This window comes from Tachypleus tridentatus, chromosome 2 (assembly GCF_004210375.1).
Source record: "Tachypleus tridentatus isolate NWPU-2018 chromosome 2, ASM421037v1, whole genome shotgun sequence".
Taxonomy (NCBI): domain Eukaryota; kingdom Metazoa; phylum Arthropoda; class Merostomata; order Xiphosura; family Limulidae; genus Tachypleus; species Tachypleus tridentatus.
Window position 1 is genome coordinate 43,765,388 of NC_134826.1, and position 13,219 is coordinate 43,778,606.

Sequence of the window (13,219 nt, forward strand, 5' to 3'; positions counted from 1 at the left end):
ATCCGAAGTAAGACTGCTACCTGCACGCTATAATAGTAACTACTTGGGGCGATATTTAATCCCCCCTTGTTGTGTGACATTCTTGTGTTTCACTCACTTGCAATGACGAAAATGTCACAGGTGAGACGTTATACTTTCATCACAGTTCTTTTCTTTTCATTTTCGTTCACAACTGAAACATTTGTGAGAAAAATCGATAAAGTCTAATTTCCCAAGTTTCGTAACCCAAAGTATTTTCAAGTTCGAATATTCAAGGTTTGCGTTTTCTTAAGTTTAATTTAGGGCAAGTGATGTTGTCTAAAAAAAAACAAAAAGAGAGATAATGAAAGTGATATTTGAAAAGATAAATACTTTTCGTAAAATGGGATGCATGTTATTATTATAATATAATATATTTGTTGAACAAGTTGTATCATATTTACGGTACCAGATGATTAAATTATAACTACATAGTCACAGCGACCTCTATAAAACAACATTTTGAATATTGTCGTCTCTGGTGTTAAATATCTATTTTTAAATTTGTCCTGCTGGGTCATGCTTCTGTTATTAACTGTATCTCTACTATTCCGAAATATTAATAAAACAGTTTATCTTTCTTGTGTCCAATAATTTTATTTTTCACCATACTTTTCCTGTAAATAAATAGTTCTGTCATGGGTCATTTCTCATTTATGATGAAACGGTTCCATAAAAAGAGAAAATCAATTTATCATAAATAAATACTTTACCAGGGATGAACCGTCTTTGTGACAAAAGTTTGTTTGTTTGTTTTTCTGAATTTCGTGTAAAGCTACTCGAGGGCTATCTGCGCTAGCCGTCCCTAATTTAGCAGCTTAAGACTAGAGGGAAGGCAGCTAGTCATCACGACTCACCGCCAACTCTTGGGCTACTCTTTTATCAACGAATAGTGGGATTGACCATCACATTATAACGTCCCACGGCTGAAAAGACGAGCATGATTGGTGTTGTGACAAAAGACATAAACTGTTAACTATAGCTTTTCTGTGACTAAATATTTCTTTTAATCTTTTTATTAAACATTCTTTTTAAACAAATTTTTTTCATTCAATTTTGTCGTATATTAGGCAGTGTTGACGTTGTAACATTGTGACGTGTAATGGGGTACTTCTGCCATGGTTTTTAGAGAGATGATTTATGTTAATGGTGAACAAAGCAGCCTTAGCATACAAACCGTTCCAGTGTTACCAACTGTTCCAATTAATAAACATTACAACACTGTTACCAAAAATCTCCATTGTTAAATGGTACAATATAATGCTACACATTATTATAACGAATAGGCCTAAAATATTCGATACAAATCTCGTAAACTGAGATGTATTTTACATATATTTGTCTTGATTTGGCCATTTGAAATTAAAAACCTATCTTTTACTTCTTACAGATTAATGCCCAAAGAAACTTTTTATTCAATACGAAAACTTGTTAGTTAGCTTGGACAGTGAGAAAGAGAAAAAAAATCCAAAACACTATACATACATATATACATATATATATATATATATACATTCACAGTATACAAAGCAAAAAACGTTGTGGTTCAAACGGCAAATCCTGGCGAAGTATTAAAAATCAATAAGCCTCAAAACCTGTGATAAAAGTTACATAGACGGCATACGTTATTATTTATTTTCTTTACACTTTTTTTAATTTGCTCGCCCTTTCACCCGTGGGGAAGTTATAATCTGACGTTCAATCTCACTATTCGTTGGTAAAAAAGTAGCCCAAGAGTTGGCGGTGGGTGGTGATGACTAGCTGCCTTTCTTCTAGTCGTAACTGCAAAATTAGGGACGGCTAGCGCAGATAGCCTTCGTGTATTTTTGCGCGAAATTAAAAAACAAGCGTTCTGTATTCAATATGTGAGGCGTAGTTTTAAGTTCAGCTTATAAAGTACCACGCAGCACTTCATCCACATTCATACACAAGTATGCAAACATAGAAACAATATCTGTAAGACTCTTGCATAATGCACTAAACTATTTTAATAAGAATTGGTATAAAAATGACTAAATGTGTGATCTCGACAGATACTACGTGCATAATGAACATAGTCCTCTATACCTCTCTCCTATAAATATATATTTAAGAAATATAAAACAAGCTGGCCACCACGTACTAGAGTAACTAGACGCTTAAAACTAGTATTATTTTATTGTACCTTACTTAATTTTTATTTATTTATTTTTTAAATTGGTATTTCATATATATGAAAAAAAAAGATATATACAAATGAAGAGAAAAGCACAAGAAAACGAAGAGAAATATTGAAAAAAACTTTAAATAAAAAAATGGGGCAAATCAAGACTATACATGGACATTGCCCTGAAAAAGGCCTAAGTACGGCGTAATACTCTGGCCTAAAGTTCTATCTAATAACACACTCCAAAGAGTAGACGACATCAAAGTTAGGGATGGAGGAAGAGGTCTCGTGCACCTGACCCTCCTGGGTATTAAAAGAAAAAATAAATAAAAATTAACATATCTGAGGCGTGTAAGAATAGCTTTCAAGATCCACAGCTTTCACAAATCACTGCCCGATTACTACTATGTCTTATTCAAGCTTAACTTGAAAAACATTTTATACCCAAATCTATATAAAAACTTGTTTAGCCGTTTCCTCCAACAGTTTTTAGAATGATACTGGTGTGGGAATATTTTCATTTTTTTAAATCGAATGTTAACTAAAGGATACATGACATTAAGATCAAGTAAATTTGTGGGAGTAGGCCCAGAACGTTCTAAATGACGTCAAGAAAACATCTAAAAAAATGTTTGTATCAGTATTAGTTATCGCGTATATTCAGCTATGAGATCGATTATCAGTGAAGTGACATAAATAATTATTTTTACGTTACTTGTAATGCCATTAGCGAGGCATTTCCGTGAGTACGTCATTTGTAAACTTAGGTCTGAAAGTACAACGGCGTCAGGCTTGTAAAGCGTTAAGGAAGAAATAGACCTAGTTTTTTATCGTTACACCAACTGGACTTATCTCTATTTTTATCAAATATTTTAAAAGAACAAGCCCAACAACAACAAGACAAAAACAACGTTATAGTGATGCGTATATGGTTGATTTATGTATTTTATTATAGAGGCGTGATTTCCTGTTACATCTTTAGTATTTACATCCACGATATTAAAGTTCCAGTTTCTAACATAGCTATAAAATTATCATTCATGTAAATAAGCACAAAAAGATACTTCTGAGAAATTAACTATTAGTGTAACGCTAAGCTGATTCCAATGATGTTTAAACGCCGGTTCCAGTGACACAAAAGGATAAAAATAAAACAGTTTTTACGCACGAGATTCTATTTGATCGCAGTTTAACTCCTAGTTATTAGTTTATATCCATTTGACAACTATGCGAACCAAATTAACTACAGAATAAAATATCCTGTGCTGGATCAAAGAATTTTGGGGTCTTGTGCACTGTGAACAAATTTGCCTTTCCTTCCTGAAATCAAACAGATCATGTGATGTATATTACCTAACAGATCATGTTTGATATATATTGCCTATAAATATCAGAACTCTCTAGATTGTTAGTAATGTTAATAAAAGACTTATATCTCTCTCAACACAAAACACAAGGACGTCTTTGATAATACAAAGACATTGTGTTCTTACTTTAATAACGGCACGGCATGACCAGGTGGATAAGGCGCTCGACTCGCAATCCGAGGGTCGCGGGTTCGAATTCCCTTCACACCAAACATGCTCTCCCTTTCAGCCGTGGGGGCATTATAATGAGATGGACAATCCCACTATTCGTTGGTAAAAGAGTAGCCCAAGTCTTGGCGGTGGGTGGTGATGACTAGCTGCATTCCCTCTAGTGTTACGCTGCTAAATTAGGAACTGCTAGTGCAGATAGCCCTCGTATAGCTTTGCACGAAATTCAAAACAAAGAAGCAAAAAAACTTTCTTTACTAATTTAATGTCAAATATAAGTATTAAAAGTTCTTTGTACTCTGCTCCAATAAGTTATTGGTTAGCTACAGAAAGCATTGAGGTCGTTATAACACATACATGAGCGAATTACATTTAAGTTATTTTAGGCAGGTTATGATCGTCACCTAAACCTATTTATCGAATTTCGTTGAGTGTTTTTTTTTTTTTTTCCGTATTTGGCGACCTTGTGCAATTGCACAAAGTGCACATTGGTTAATCCTCATATGAAAGTGTCTTACTCGAAAATAGATCGACTAGGCACGAATCTAAAGCACCAACCACAAGGTCATATACTGACCATTACTGAAATGCAAACTACGGCTTGACTCATCATTGCAGTTATAATAAAATGCAAACAAAATAAACGTTTTCGTTCGCTATTCATTCAGTGCAGTTTGTTTATTTAACCCTTTCGTTTGCGTAGAAAAGACTGCTAATATAAACTCGTTTGGCAGTATCATTTCTTGCTTTGAAACGTTTTTCCTTCACTGATTCCTTGATTTTTTTTTAATTCTGTTCACATGCGTGAGAACGACCTTACATTTACAAAACTGGAATATTGAAGGCGATTTCCTTCATATATAAAACCAAAGACCTTTAGTCACGAATGCTTGTTTACAAATTACAAGCACATATACTTAATTAGCATAAACCCAACACTCAAGTAGATATTTTACTAAATAATTCTTCATAAGGTATTGTATACAATGTTACAGAGGATCTGAAAGCACGGTTTCTTAATCTTGCCTCTCTAATTGCTACCAGAATAAAAATATGTTAGTAATAATGACTTCGATAATAATAGTGAGACTGATAATAGTGTAAAATAAAAATGTCCCCCGTTAGTACAGCGATAAGTCTAGGGATTTACAATGCCTAAATCATGGGTTCGATTCACCCCCGGTAGACTCTACAGATAGCCTGAGGTAGCTTTGTTAAATGAAAACGCACGCAAAATGAAGGTGGGGGAAGTGAAAAATAAATATTATTTCTTATCAGAAGAAAACTAAATGTGTTATTAATAATGTTTTCAATAATAAGAATGACATTGGTAATTGTGTAAAAATAATATTTATTACCAGAAGTAAAATAAACGCATGAGTAATAATGATCCCGACAGTAATAGTGAGGTTAGTAAAAGTGCAATGTGAAGGAAAGAGCAACCATTTATTACCAGATGAAAAAGAAAATATCAAAAGTTACTAAACACTTCTCAGTGACGTAAAAGAAAGTGTTCATACAACTATACTGCTAAGTTCTGAGTTAATTGTTTGTTGTTATCCAAAGCTACACAATGGACTATAAGTGCTGTGTCGACCAGTGATGTCGAAGATACATTTAATAATTATGTCTTCAAAGTTACCGCTGAGAGCATTCTGGGTTAAACATTTTATTTTCCCTTTTTTACAGGAGTACGTTTAGACTTACCGCTGAACCAGCGGGGTAGATTCCAAGTGTTGGAATAGGTGGAGCTCCAAGTTATCATTACAAAGAAATGCACACTAAACTTATAGATCAGTAAAACTGCTCAATTTAGTTGTTACCCTATTTATTATGTTAAGTATTGAAGCAAAAAAAACAAACAACAACAGAAAACAACGATATAAAATTAAGCACCAATGGCGATCCCCCCGATCCCTCTCCGACCTCATTTGTGAATTTTAAACACGAAAAGCGTATGTTCTATAAACATTTCAATATCAAGTTTAAGTATAGAACTAGAATTATAAGTGTATTAAATTTAGCAACAGAACTAAAAACTATCTTAAGTTGAGTCACAGAATTAAACGTATAAGTACCTAAAGTTTAGGTGTAGAACTATAACTTTAAGTACCTTAAGTTTAACCACAGAGCTAAAACCACAAGTATCATAAGTTTAGCTAGAAAACTACGAGTATAATTATCTGAAAGCTAAGTACAGAACAATACAGAACAAGAACTATGAAGTATCTTAACAGTCACAGAAAGTTTAAAAGAATTAAACTATACATTTAGTTCAGAAAAAAAACGGTATATTTTAAAATTATGGTTTTTATTTCTATTTTCACATTTCTTTTGTTATAAAATGCAGCTCATTTTGTTAAATGAAACAGGTTCTTTAACGGTTTCCAAACGCAATTCATATTCCCTTATGTGCAATTAACGCAATGTATCCTTCATACCGACCTACATTATACTGGTATCAATTAGACAGCACAGTCAAGTTATCGGTGTCAGCCCAGTTTTTAGTTGTCAGATGTTGCTAATATGACAGAAAGAAAAATGAAACTTTCACAATATTCTACAATTGTTAAGATCACAATGATATGCTAGTGTTGTTAAATGCGGTAAGGTCTAAACTGGTGTTTAACAGTTTCAAATAGGCTTCGCCTTTATTACGTTGTAAAACGCCTTTCGCGTTTCGTTCACTTGTTTTAGGCCATAGCTACACAATGAGCTATCCGCACTCTCTTCACCGTGGGAAATCGAATCCCAGACTTTAGCACTGTGAGCCAATAAACTTCTCATTGGCCTACCGTTAGACTCTGTCTTCTGCAGCACTTTACAAGGAAACCTTGCCAATATTGGAGAACAACAGTGTTTAATCTCACATGTTACACTAAAAGTCTATTTGTGTTTGTTTTATTTATTTATCAGACACTCAGACTCGTAGTAGTCAATTACGTAAAAGTGACAAAATTGCTATAAGTTTGTAATTAAGCATGTTTTTAAGCTAACTAAATAATGTATGCTTCCGTATATGTCCAGTAAACGGTCTGTTAAATGTAAGTTACAAATTGTTATATGATTTAACAACAAAACAATCTTGAATGTAAATAGATGCTTTTAACGTAAAAATTATGACCCATAATAAATCATCTCTATAAACCTATTTACTGGATGTTATAAGAAACTTAAATGTAAAGGTTAGAACTAATATAAGTTTCGTCTTTGTACTTGTTTAACGATTCTATCTTGTGATAGAACACTTAATAATTTTCTTTGTAAACTAACTTGTTTAATGTTTCTTTCACAATGTTTATTCAACATTTTAAAAGTTTTACGCTCTCACTATGTTATCCAATTTCACTGTATTATTATTCGAGAGAAAGTTCAACAAACTATTTATACAGCCTTGAAGTTTCTTTGTTTTTTATAACTCTTTCGTAACTGGAAAAGAGAAAAAAAAATATACGAAAAGAAAACACGAAAAAATTCGACCCTGAAGAGATTTATTTATTATTCAAGCTAAAGGTTACCCCAGTATGTATACGTCTTTGATGGGGTTTTTTAAACTCTCTTTCGTAATTGGAAAACAGAGAAAAAAATGTTTAAAAAAATGCAAAAAAATTGACGCCTAACACGCCGAATGTCATCTGAAGATGTAAAGGCTTTATAATTATAACTAAACGATGTTGACTTCAAAATATAATGGAGTGAAATGAAAACTACTTGGTATGGAGCTGCTTTCCAAAGGAAAAGAACTGAAGTTTGTCAGTACAAGCGCTTATTTCAAGAGTAGTATTACGAGATAAAAACAGTTTCATAGAGAGAGCAAACTATAAAGTTGTCGATGAATCGTAATATAAGTACCGCCTCTTTTATAAGTGTAAAAACACACACAAAGTTTTGTATTTAAGACAGAGGTAATGATTAATACTTCAGAAGAATTCATTAAATCACTGCAAAACATAATTTATACATAAATAATCTTTGCATTTTCAGGTGGTTAGGGCACTCAACTTGTAAACTGAGGGTTGCAGGTTCGAATCCCTGTCACACCAAACACACTCGCCTGTTCAGCCGTGGGGGCATTATAAATCAACAGTCAATCCCACTATTCGTTGGTAAAAGGGTAGCCCAAGAAAACAGTTGAACAGCAATGGTTTCTTTGTTTTTTTTGAATTTCACGCAAACATACACGCTAAAAAGGCATGTTTGATGGTGGGATTTGGTTTCGCGACCCGCAGGTTGCTAGTAGAGAGCTCTAAACATTGGGCATGGCCAGGTGGTTAAGATGTTCGACTCGCAATCTGATGGTCTTTAAATCGAATCTCCGTCACGCCAAACATGCTCGCTCTTTCAGCTGTAGGGGTGTTATTATGTGGTAATCAATCCCACTATTTTTTGGTAAAAGAGTAGCCCAAAAGCTGGCGGTGGATGGTGGTGAATAGCCGCCTTCCCTCTAGTCTTACACTGCTAAATTAGAGACGGCTAGCGTAGATATTCCTCGTGTACATTTGCGCGAAATTAAAAAAAAAAAACAGACAAAAAATTTAAATATTAGCTCCCTCCCCAGTGGCACTGCGGTATATCTGCTGACGTACAAAGCTAGATTCGGGTTTTGATACCCAAAGAGCACAGACAGTCCATTGTGTAGCAACAATTACAAACAAACATTTAAATATTAAAACCAATATTTAGCAGTTATTAACTCAAACAAAACGGTAGCAGTTGAAGATATTCATCGTTTTTACTTTTAAGGAAGCGGATCTGAAACTTTGCTATCCACTTAGAACCCATTTTAATTTAAACGTTTTTCGCCGACGCCCAAATCTTATCGATGGTTTTCGTATTAGAGAAAGATTTCGTAAACACGTGAAGCTGTATTTCAAAGTTAAATAATTTAATTCAATTTAATTTTACGAGAAACATTTTATTTTGTAAATAACATTAATAATATATGTGCTCATGAAATTTCGGACATGACTCGTGGACCTCCTAGACTACCCTCACGAGTCCCAGTTTGAGAAATCCTGTTTAACCTGTTCAGTGCCGTAGACGAGATAACTCGTTCAAGCCGATCGGTAACACAGTGCCACAGACGAGTTAATTCGTTCTCAATAATACCTTATTTCAACGCTAGATGTCAGCACCATACATGCATTTGGCCTACTTACAAAATGTTTCACTTTCGATCCAAAATGGAGTCACGAAAACGTTACAAAATGAAGAAGCATTAAAATTGTGTTGTAGCAGCTGAAATACTTGGCAGTCAACAGGTTAATGCCTTCACTTCAAGTATCGTCTTTTAGACAACTCAATCATTGTCGACCTAAATTACGTGCGTGACAAAATATTCTGATGCTCGAATTACATGTTTATATCAAATTTGTAAATTACTTACATACATTAATTTCCTTTAAACCAGTCTTTCGCTGGTACAGCGGTAAGTCTACTGACTTCCACCCCTACAATTAGGGGTTCGATTTCCCTTAGTGGCCTCAGCAGATAGCACACTGTGGGTTTGCTATAAGAAACACACACTCCATTTAAAATAATACACGTATTTAAGTGCATTTTCAGTTGTTTTCATCATCGTAGAAATGTTTTAAACAAGGGGTACACAGTTCCATGGTTGTAACGTAAGAGGGCGCTATGTCATGATGATAATAACTGAAACCGCTGTTATTATTATGCTTTCCAAAAAAAATAAAATAGAACTAATAAAAATGAAATAGTTATTAAGCTTTTCCTAATCCGAATCAGTCTTGCTCTCTATTTCAAGAATCTTACTTAAGCCTAATTTTTACCGCAACGAATACATTTATTGGCTGCTTTGATGAAAAATCTCTTGACAGGATGACACAGAATGGGATTGAACGTGGCTTTAAAGCAGAAAATATGGCATTCACAAACTGCTAGTTGAACCATCTCACCTCATTTTTAGTGTCTACCACGTCACTACGCATAACTGGACCTCACCAACCAATACGGTAAGTTTATCTGTTTTGTTTTTTACCACAACACTGGTTTGAAGCTGTTTTTTGTTTTTGTTGTTTTTCTGAAAAAATGCGAGGACGTCACTTATAAGTTCGTCTTTTGGTGTTGTTTAAGTACGAATTTAAGAATGTCTATTCAAAGCAAATTATGATTTTATAAAACCGCGTAGATTCAAGAAGTATTAATAGAAATGAAATAGAAGCTCTATAACCCAAGCACTTTCGAAAGGTGGACTTTTTTTTATTCAGGGGCAAACTAGAAAACCCTGAAGAAGAAAAGCCCACCTTTCGAAAGCGCTGATTGTAAGGTTTCTAGTTTATTTCTATGACTTTGTTTAACGTGCACTTTCATCACCTGTTTTTTTCATCTGGCCCGCTTCACATTTTTTTTGAATGACGACTTGAGATGATATAGATAAGATCTGTCATTTCAAACATGGATTTACCGATACTAGCACGTTTAGCTGTTGCTGAAAACTTGTATTCTTCAAACTCTGTTGTTAATAACAAAAACGTGTTAGTCCAAATTTAATGTGAATGTTAAACATTGCATTTTAAACTAGGGCTTGCTGATCCAGAACTAAAGTTATTGATTTGTTTATTTTTAATCACAAAGCTACCCAACGAGATATCCGTTTTCTTCCCACCACGGGTATCTAAACCCGGTTTGTAGCAGTTTAAGTCCTCAGACATACCACTGTACCACTGGGAGAGCTAATGTCTCAACCTCACTGACTTACCACTCTACCACTGGGAGAGCTAATGTCGTAACCTCACTGACTTACCGCTGTACCACTGGGAGAGCTAATGTCGCAACCTCACTGACTTACCACTGTACCACTGGGAGAGCTAATGTCGTAACCTCACTGACTAACCATTGTACTACGGAGAGACGGAGTGTAGTTAAAATGAAGACTGAATGCTGCTTTTTTGAGTATAATTGTTTTTTTCTGAACAAATATAAAACATAAAATAAATTTTGCTGTTAATAGTAAAAAAGAGTGTTGTTTCGCCGCTAGTAGCAACGTACATGCAAGGCTACTCCTTTTAATACACTTACATTTGTTAATGTGAAAAGACAATATATGCTAGGGACCCTGGTTGACGTTGGCCTGATAATTAAGGTACTCGACTCGCACTCTGAAAGTCGTGGGTTCGAATCTCCCTCACTGAGCATGATCGCCCTTTTAGCTGAAGGGGCGTTAAACTGTGACGCTCAGTTCATTGGTAAAAACGTACAACAAGAGCTGGCTGTGAGTGTTGCTGACTATCTGCCTTTCCTATAGTCTATCAATGATAAATTAGGGTCAGGTAACGCAGATAGCCCTCGTGTAGATTTGCGCGAAATTCAAACGAACCAAACTGATCAAGATAGCCATATATTTGGAAGCTTCTATATATAGATGAACAAAATTTAACTTTTCAACTTTTTTTACTATGGTGGGTTTAGAGATCTAGGGTAAAATGATCAAACAATTGTTTCAAATGCTGCTTTGTTATAAAAGCTTTTAGAACCATCGACGAATGACTTGTTTGTTTGTTTTGGAATTTCGCACAAAGCTACTCGAGGGCTATCTGTGCTAGCCGTCCCTAATTTAGCAGTGTAAGACTAGAGGGAAGGCAGCTAGTCATCACCACCCACCGCCAACTCTTGCCTACTCTTTTACCAACGAATAGTGGGATTGACCGTCACATTATACGCTCCCCCGGCTGGGAGAGCGAGCATGTTTAGCGCGACGCGGGCGCGAACTCGCGACCCTCGGATTACGAGTCGCACGCCTTACACGCTTGGCTCGACGAATGACACAACCCATGCCCTGGAAATAAAGTATTATTTTTACATGTTTCTATTATGAATTTTCTATTTTGCTTCTTACCAGATAGAGATCACTTGCTTGTTATACCTCCTTATCCAGGTTATTCAAGTTGTAGTTTAACAATAGAATCAGGTTATGCAAAATTGGTTCTCGTACATGTACAGTTCATAATGAAATCTTTACTTAAATGGTAACAAGGCTAAAATTAATAAAGAAAAATGTTCCTAAACGAGAATAAGGTTTCGTGAATTTGAATTTTTCGTAGCTGAAAAATTACATAAAAATAATGAGTTGTGTGAGCTCTTCCCACCGCAGAAATCAAGCCCCCAATTTCGTCTTTGGAAATACCGTAAAGCTACCGTTGACCCACCATGGGATAAAAAAAAAATGTTTCTTTGTAGTTAAGCGCAAAGCTACAAAATGGGTTATCTGTACTGTGCCAGCCACGAGCATCAAAACTACGTTTTCAGGGTTATAAGCATTTAGACTTGCCGCTGAGCTACTGGTAGCGAATTGTGTCGACAGTTTATAAATGAAAGAAAATTCACTGATCTAAACTATTTGTTTATACAGTTGTTAATTGTAGTTTCTGACAGATAGCTTGGAGATTACAGCCTCTTTAAAAATTATCCTTCTATAAAATGATCAAAGTAAAGAAAGGCAGTTATGTGTAAATCTATGTTTAAGTGGCAAAATTATGAAGACTTAATTGTTTTCTAAGTCAACAAAAAACACACACACTTAATTCTCTACTGGAATTTTACATTGTTTCACCAGAGAACCATAACTGTGTTCATTATTCATTTAAAGGAGTGCTTTTCACCCACCAGTCTGTCACAAACATCTTGTCTGTCAGAATTGTTCCAGGACAGTTACGGAAGCAGCGGGCGGCCCTGGTGTCGAAAAAGTTGAGAAACTCTAATCTGCAGGACCCATACAGGAACAATATTTTCTTTTTCCATATCAACTTCCAACAAAATACAGTCCATTATCCAAGGAGAGCTGGTATTAATACATAACTATAATTTATTTTTGAGGGCACGTTTGTAAACTCTGACAATCAAGACTTCATGGCCATTCAGTACTAGAACATGTTTACATAATACCTATACATTCGGCCCGGCATGGCCAGGTGGGTTAAGGCATTCGACTCATAATCTGAGGGTCGCGGGCTCAAAGCCCCGTTGCACCAAACATGCTCGCCCTTTCATCCGTAAGGTCGTTATAATGTGTCGGTCAATCCCACTATTCGTTGGTAAATGAGTAGCCCAAGAGTTGGCAGTGGGTGGTGATAACAAGCTGCCTTCCATCTAATCTTACACTGCTAAATTAGGGACGACTAGCGCAGATAGCCCTCGTTTAGCTTTGCGCGAAATTCAAAAACAAACAAACAAAACCTATACATAAATATATTTGTTAATTCATTTTGAATCTTCTTAAGCAGGACGTACCAGAACGCACAAAATGACGTGTGTTCAACTTAATTCAGTTTATAACGATACAGCTGTTCTTCAATCACTTTGAGAATTTAAATAACATCTCAATCCTTGCTGATCTTTCGTATCTTAGCTGACTCGAAGATTCTTGGTAATTACCGAAAGGCCTACTCGGCACTGGATGTAACAAATATGGTGTAATTGATGCATCCTTCTTTATGTTCTATCGTGAGTTCTTATAATAGCTATATTCTTTATTCATGGAACTTTAATACCACGATAGAGG

The 13,219-nt window shown here is 35.2% G+C and overlaps 1 long non-coding RNA gene across 1 annotated transcript; it reads left to right on the forward strand.

The window, feature by feature from the left end:
* Nucleotides 1-9,382: 9,382 nt before the first annotated feature.
* On the forward strand, nucleotides 9,383-10,679 carry LOC143235485 (uncharacterized). Its single transcript, XR_013019221.1, has 2 exons — nucleotides 9,383-9,674; nucleotides 10,297-10,679. It is a non-coding gene; the product is annotated as an uncharacterized LOC143235485 (long non-coding RNA).
* Nucleotides 10,680-13,219: the final 2,540 nt, after the last annotated feature.